Source organism: Lolium rigidum, chromosome 1 (genome assembly GCF_022539505.1).
Source record: "Lolium rigidum isolate FL_2022 chromosome 1, APGP_CSIRO_Lrig_0.1, whole genome shotgun sequence".
Taxonomy (NCBI): Eukaryota; Viridiplantae; Streptophyta; class Magnoliopsida; order Poales; family Poaceae; genus Lolium; species Lolium rigidum.
The window spans coordinates 325755910-325764052 of record NC_061508.1 but is presented as its reverse complement, the minus strand read 5'-3'; the positions used below and the strand labels follow the sequence as shown (position 1 = coordinate 325764052).

The 8143-nt window shown below is 47.6% G+C and overlaps 1 long non-coding RNA gene across 1 annotated transcript; it reads left to right on the top strand.

The window, feature by feature from the left end:
- Window positions 1-1277: 1277 nt before the first annotated feature.
- Window positions 1278-1838, top strand: LOC124684323. Its single transcript, XR_006996981.1, has 3 exons — window positions 1278-1326; window positions 1413-1488; window positions 1567-1838. It is a non-coding gene; the product is annotated as an uncharacterized LOC124684323 (long non-coding RNA).
- The last annotated feature ends 6305 nt before the right edge of the window (window positions 1839-8143 follow it).

Sequence of the window (8143 nt, the reverse complement as noted above, 5' to 3'; positions counted from 1 at the left end):
TTTAGCATCCTCCATTGGTACCAGTAGCATGAAGTATACCGAAAATCTTTCTAGATTAATGATTGTTTTAATATTTTTATGTTGATTTGTCTAGATGAAATTCTACTATAACATTTGCTAATTTTGTAGCGCATCGTGCGGGTTGTTCATGTTAAACTTTATGGAATATTGGACAGGCGATATGCTTTCTGACTGCATCACTCAGGTATTATTTGTGTTTAGAGACCGTTAGTAGTATCTTGCATCTTAAATTATTAATTTACAATATCAATGTTTCTTACTACTTTGTAGGAGGATATGAAAGCATTCCGAAGAAAATTAATTGCCATATTGCATGATTCGGAACTAAACAAAATAAGAGGCAGTCCAATATATAATCAATCTAAAGATCAAGAAAATGGATCCGACTCTGATATTACGGAATTGCCAAGCCTAGGTAAAGAACACCAAGGAGATGTAGCCAAAGAAAATATCCAGCTTCCTATTTGCACCTTGTCCACCAAACCACATGAGTTTGTTGACGAGATATGCAAATACATCATGTCCATTGACGATGCAACATGTTTAAAGTAAGCCTCATAAGATATTGAACAAGCGTCGGTACATATTATTATCATATCATTATTCTTATCAATTATTTTGCAGAAAAGAATGGGTGCGAAGCTCCACACCTTATCCACTAGGATTAACTCTAAAGCAAATTCATGACATACTCAGGATGGACCAGCCAATGGACAAGGATTGTTTCAACATGGCTGTGCGCATAGTGGCATGTGATGAGATACAATTTTTTATAGAGCCTCCCGTGCACAACATGGACTTGAGATTTTGTGTAAGTTATTATAATCGCATATTTATTGTCACTGTTATGGTTCTAAACCTTTTTTTCATTTCAGTTGGCGATACTCCATGGTAGAAAACATCCACTTTGGCGTGTTAAGCCAGATATTAAGGAGTTGGCAACATGTTTTCATAGCTGGCCTGGGATAGACCATAATATATCATCATGCAACATGGTAAGTTAGTCTCTTTTCCATTATTAACATGATTTATGTGTTTTAATGCTCACCACTTGCAGATTTTTTTACCACACGCATTTCTTGACCACTTCATCTTGTTCACCATCGACAAACATGAGTGTCGTGTATGTATTTTAGACCCATGTTCTGAAACTCTATCAGAAGAGAGGTACCAACTAAAATTACAAAGGTGTTCATTCTATCTAAATGATGCTCTTGAGATAGCGCAACCTGGCTGGAATTCCGATATTTATTTTTGGCCACGTAAATATCCTCACAATATCCCAATACCAACAAGCCCCGACAGGTGATTTTTCTCAGTTATCTTTACAAGCAGCTTATTTTATCGTCATTCTAATGACCAAGATAATGATATGTTCCATTTATTTGCAGAAAATTGTCTGGATACTTAGTATTTAGTTTTATGCTTTCATGGGATGGTAAAAGATTTGTTCATCCAGTTTGCAGCGTGAGTACTCTATGTTCACAATCTTATATTTTTTGTGGGAAGAAAACTTCATGTTAACATGATATACCAATTGTGCAGGATGGTTACGAGCTAAGGAAAAAGTTTTTGATACACATACTCAAGTATCTGGCTAATGAAGTTGAAGACAACATTCCTGAGATCGTGCGAGAATACCTTAGACGCGTCAACGGACCATGGCTTTAATAAATAGTGTATTCAGTCATTTCTCTTCTACAAAATGAATTGTGCGAAGTGGATCTTTAAATATTTTAAGTATTAAATATTTATTTTATATACTTTAATATTTGCATGCATTATTTACACGTATATGCATTTGACACTATGTTAAAGGGCCGTGGCGAAGCACGGGCATTCTACTAGTATAAGTTAATATGCAAGATAACAGTTTCACAAAAGAAAATTAGAGGAGATGATGTCTTAGAAATTCGATCAAATCAAGGGATCTTGGAGATGGATGGAATGTTCCGTTGCACCGCGCGGGCACTTAACTAGTAATAGTAAAGATTTCTGTTAAACTATAAGTGGATTGCCTAGCTCTTTTCATCAGATTGGTGTTTTGGAATAGTTGGTTAGTGCATGAAGCTTAACATGGTATCAGAGTCAGGGTCTCGAGTTCGAGTCCTGATTTTTATAATTTATTCTATAAATTGCTGTTATGATGTTAAACTATAAGTGGATTGCCTAGCTCTTTCCATCAGATCAGTCTTTCAGAATAGTTGGTTAGTGCATGAAGCTTAACAATTTTTCCGCGAGTTTATTTGAAGGATTACATGTATGTATAGTATAATAACTTGAGTTTTGTAGATAATGAGAAATACCACCCTACATCAAAATACCGAACACGTATGGTTGGATATATTCATGTTTTGTTCTCTTTACGAGGCATTCACGCGTGGAGAAATCTCGGATAGAAATTTCAAGAACTACATTCACTCTCGATAACGTGGGATGTAGTCATCAGTCGGAAATTACCATGATAAGTTTGCTACACGAAGTAAGGGCATCTCTAACCGAGCGACCCAAACGGACGTGCTTGGCCGTCGGTTTTGGGCCGTTTGGGTGGCCGAGCGGACACCCGGACAGCGGCCCGTGTCTGCGTGTCCGTTTGGATTGCACGCTGCGTCCAACGCGCGGCCGCAGCGCATACTCTAACAAATATAAAATATAAATTTAAAATGCAAATTTAAACGAAATTTGATTAAGCATATGCTCTATTTTGAGCAAATTTGTACATAGCCCTATTTTGAGCAAATAACTAACAAAAGAAGCCCTATATATGGGATTTAAATTTAAACTAAAAACCCTATGTTAGGGTTTGGTCGACGACACGGTGGCCGCCGGTGCGCCGCCTAGTCCGTGTGGGCGTCGTCGGCATCGGCGTCGACGACGTCCCCGGGCGGCGAGGCACTGTTGTGGCTCGACCGCGTCGGGGACTCCGGCCACGGAGACCACAGGGCCTCCTCCCAGGGGGAGTGGGGGTCCGGAGCCCGCTGCTGCTCCGCCGCAGCAGCACGGAGCTGCGCCTCCCTCTCCTGCCAGGCGAGGCGCCTGGCCCGCTTGAGCCTCCCCTGCTCCGCACGGCGCCTCCCCTCCTCCGTGCGGCGCCTGGCCTCCTGCCGCTGCTGCTCCTCACGGCGGAGCCGGGCCTCCTCGCGCCGCCGCTGTTCTTCCACCTCCCGACGGGCCTGGGCGAAGAGCTCCGAGGCCTCGGTGTCTTCGACCGCCTGCCGGGCCTCCTCCTCCATCGCGGAGGTGCGAATGGCCGCTTGGAGCTGCGGCCATTGAGCTTCCTCCTCCGTCGCTGATATAAGCAGCGCGGCGCGGAGGTCGGGGTCCTCCTCGGAGGACTCCGGCTTGGGCTGCAGCAGCAGCAGCGCCGGTGGCGGCAATGCCGCGCCTCCGCATGCGGCCTCTCCGATGTGGAGGCCGTCGCGGTTCCCTCCGGCCCGCAGCGCCGGTGGCGGACGCCGGCTGCTGCTGGCCTCGTCTTCATTGCCTCCGGGAGCGAACCGTCGCTTCGGGGCCATGGCGGCGGTTGCGCTCGGGGAGTGGAGTGGGAACTGGACTGGAGGGACAGATCCCCTCCAGTCCACATTTAATAGCCTCCCCGGTCACCGACAGGTGGGCCCAAGGGAGACGAGGCGCCAAGCGCCCGGACGCGACCGGACACCGCGTGCCATCCGCAGCCACGCAAACCTAGCCCAGATGTGGGCCGGGTTTGCGTCGTTCCGGACGCCGCGGCCATCCGCATTTGCGGTGCGTCGCCGCGTTGGGCCGGGTTTTTGTCCGGCTGGACCCATCTGAACGCGCGGACGCGGGATGGGTCGTCGCATTGGAGATGCCCTAATGGACGAATCCAGGCAGAATCCTTAAATGAGCAATGGGCGAATCGAGGCAGAACCCTTAATTGATATTTTATATATTATGTAGGAGTAAATTTCTTTACTGTAGTTATAATTATCAGTTCTATTTACTTACACATAAAATAGATGACCATGCACTCTAGAAGCTTCTTTTAACTTTGGAGCTCTCCACCATACCATTATACAAAAATATAGAAACACACATGAACATATAGTTGTATTTGCAATTCACCATGTGGATTGAATTATTCCGTGAGGACATGTGATTTTGATCTTTTGTTTTTCCTTGGGTCTAGAATAATATGTAAATAATTATGAAGCAACAATACCTTGGAAAAGAAAAAAACCATCACCCCCCTTTGTTTTGCATATATGGTCTAAATTTTGTGCAAGTGCATTTTAAATGGTTTACTTAAAAATATATAAAATATTGTATCATCAAATTGTGGATAAGACATAATTCAAGAGATAAAAATGTAAAAAAAGTTAGTATAAATAATTCATAGCCTTGTTCTTTAAATTGTTTGCCACTTTCTCCATTAATACAATTCCAGTTTAACAATCACTTTAGGTTTCACATAACTTTTGGCGGGTTGATGACAAATACAAATAAGAGTAGTATTTGCTGCACTCATGCTAATGCACTATGAAATGAAATTGGAGATGCTTGAGACACTAGCGAAGCTTGGTTAAGGCCAAAATGGGCAATGACAACCCGAAGAATGAAGCATGAAATCAGGAACAAATTGAGATTATCCACGAGAGGGAAAACTAGAATGAAGAATTAAAAGCATTTTACACTAATATTAATTATCTGTAATTATTCAACTATTACTTGCGGGCCACATGTAAGTTATTTTATGACCTGATATAATGTATTAGCTAGAATTGAGCTTTTGGATCATGATCATACTAATGTACCTTGGTGGAATTAAAATTAGAGGTCCAAGGATAAAACTGAAATTAGTCACCATGCCTACAAAAATATATTATAAAAGCAAGGTCTTAATTTGTACCATTTACTTTTAATTTGGCAAATATTCAAATATGTTAGCTCTTTACCAACTTGACTTTAAGCTGGAAAGAACTATCCTTGTGAAATTCTTTGATACAAGTTTTTAATCAAATGTTAAGATGAGACTTTTTTCCGAACATCATTTTTGCAGTGCAATTGGAGTGAACATGTTAAATATTTGTGGCATGATTGTGTAATATTTTCTCAATCTTCGCAACTTCGAAAGCCTTAGCTGCCTGAATGCAATAATCACTCAAAGTGAGACTTTAGACATGGATGTATTTTTCAAAGGAAAACGATTGTTTTCCTCCGGAGGAACGGGTCACTCGCGACCTTCGGCTTTAGCGCGTGACGTACGTCCTCCCACGTGGCTGGCAGCGATGTATTTGGGGCCCACCCACCACCGTTGCTTTTATCGTTTGGGGGGCATCCTTTTTCCACATGTTCCGTCTCTCCCTTTCTCTTCACTGCCTACGGCGAGCCTCACCGTCGATTCCATGGCGCCTGCCCGCTCCGCTCCAAATTTGACTGCGATCAGCTAGCCACCTCACCGTCCTCAGCCACGCCCCCAAATTCGTGTGTAGTAGCTACGACGGCGCCCCAATCCCCTGTGGGATATTGAGCTCAGCAACTCCATGACCTTCGACATACTTGGCGCGCGCATCAACCTTGTCGCCGGCCCCAACGGGGAATGGTCTCCTCCAGGCTTCGGGATGCTGTTGCTGGACTGGCAGGCTGGAAGTACCGACGGCAGTGCCTCTCAGCATCCGCGGTGGCAGATGGTAGCACCGGCGTCGGCGGGTCACAACATCTGCGCTGCCAATGGTAGCACAGGCCACCGTGGGTCACAACATCTGCGCAGCCGATGGTAGCACTGGCGGCGGAGGGTCGCAACATCTTCGATAGCCGGTGGTAGCACCGGTGGCGGTACTGGTGGGAGGCGCTGCTCCCATAGTCCCATGGGCGTCTGGACCTGCTCCCACGGTTGGTCGTCGATGCTCCAATGGGCGATCGGACCCGCTCCCACGAGCAGCCATCATTGCGCCATGGGTGGGCAATACATGCTCCCAGAGGCGTTGTTGCTGCAGTTCGTGGCGCATCGTGCCGCTGCAAAGGGCAGGCACCGGAGCTGCAAGCCACCGTCCTTGGAGCCAGTGGCGGAGCTACAGAGAAAATTATGGGCGGGCCAGGCTAGAAAAAAAGCACAAAAATTTTGTTCTCCAACATACAACTTCACTAAACATCACTGATTACTCAAATTTGTTGTTTTCATTTGTTACCTTCCTATGACAGCGCTGACCTCCGGCCAGCACCGCCTGGAAGGAGCTCCGTGCGCGTGCGGCCGTGACTGCAGGCAGGCTGCAGCAGTGCAGCGATCCCTGGCTGCGGGCGGCGGTTCGGCGCTGCTGCTGCTGTGCCGCGCTGCTCCCCCTCCTCTCCTTCCCCCGGTTTACCCTTCTGAATTCCCAAACCGAGTTCTGCCAAGGCGGCTCCATGGTTTCTGTGGTGGATTCGTGGTGTTGGAGTGAGAACGATTTGCCCGAGTCAATGAGGCAGAGATTGTGGGCGTTTTTTTTTCTTGATCAGATGGTGGACGTTCTGGTGGGCTGCACTGGGCTGGAAGTGTAATGCATAGCAGTTGATAAATTTTTGGCAAAAAACCTGGGCGGGCCGTGGCCCGGTTCGGCCCCTACATAGCTCCGCCAGTGCTTGGAGCTGCAATGTGCAGCCGATGGTGCTACAAATGATGGCCACTTGTGCTACCAACGGCGACCGGCGGTGCTGCCAATGGCCGCCTCCAGAGCTGCAGGTGGCATTGCTGGGAGATGCAATCGCCCACCGCAAGTACTACAAGAGAGAAACTGTGATGTGATGGGTGTCTTCTCCGATGACATCGCGGTAGGCGGTGCTGCTCTTCGGAGACGAGCGATAGCGCATGTGTGTGGAGGGGTGGGGGGAGGGGGGGTGATGCTGCCATAGAAGTGTTGGGTGATGGGAGCGCGGAGGCGGTGCTTCAAGCCATGGGTAGTAAGCTCGAAGACGGGGGTATGGACTTCACCGGTGGTGCTGATGACAAGGGCGGGGAAGCACCTGGCGAAGGCCTCGCGCGCGGCAGTGCTAGTTTAGAATATAAAATGGTTGTCAAGAAAATATATATTCTCAAGGGGAACCTACTAATCTTATCTTAGCACCGTGTAACAAAGCATCGAGATAAGGGGTCCTAAATTTTGGTGCCCTGTGCGGTGCATTTGTTTTGGTGTAAACAAAACCGAGGTAAATTGGTAGCTGCTTGTTTGCAGTAAGGTTACTCTAAGATCATTTTGGACATACTGCGGGAATTGGTGCAAGTTAGTCCTCTTTCCCTTGTTCGATGGGCTTTTGTAGGAGGCCCGAGAGCCAGGTTTTCTACATCGCTGGCTCTGGCTACGATCGTGTCGCTCGAATAGTCCCACATCGCTCGTGCGATGTAACCAAGGCGGTTCACGGACCAATAAACTGGATCGCACGGGCAGCCTTGAAATCATACCAACCAGATCCTGCACTTCCGTCAGGGGTCTCCCTGGCGGCAAGTGTAGCATATCTGGTTTAAAATTTAATATCTGGTATATATATGTGGGCTCTTGAGCCGGCATGGTATTAAACGATTTTTTATGGGGAGGGCCCGTAACAGTAGCTTGCTGCTGGAGGTCCTGAGCGTCGCCGTTGCATAGCACTGCAGCTCCGGTGGACGCACCCCAACCAAAACGAATACAGAAGAATCAATGGTAAGATGTCAATAAACACAGCAGGAGCTGGTCTCTCAAGGGAGAGGAGGGTTAGCAGCGGGCTATCCTCCGGCGAACCTCCTACGTGAACCTCGGGGGCTACTCGTGGCGCAGATCCTGGCAAGTCCTCAAGGGCGCACCAGGATCCAGCTCGCAGACCAAGCGCTCGGGGACACGGCCTTCCTATGCTAAGGAGCTCGATCGTGCTCCGCGGCGGCATCAGTGATCTGTAGGATCCACACCCCAGGTCCCCATCATCCCAAGCCTCTCCGAGATGGAAGCCGGAACGCCTTGTGGAAGGGCCGGGACACCAGTCTGCTCGCTATTGAAGCGTACGAGGCCGTGGAGCATGCTGGTACTACCTGCCGGTGCTCCGCCTCCTGCTGAACCACCTGCTTCTGCCGGTGGCCATTGTGTGATAGGAGGAGCCATGGCAATTATTTTTTAGGCGCTAGTGCTGGAGAGTGCTTCCAGAACCAATAGATCCACCC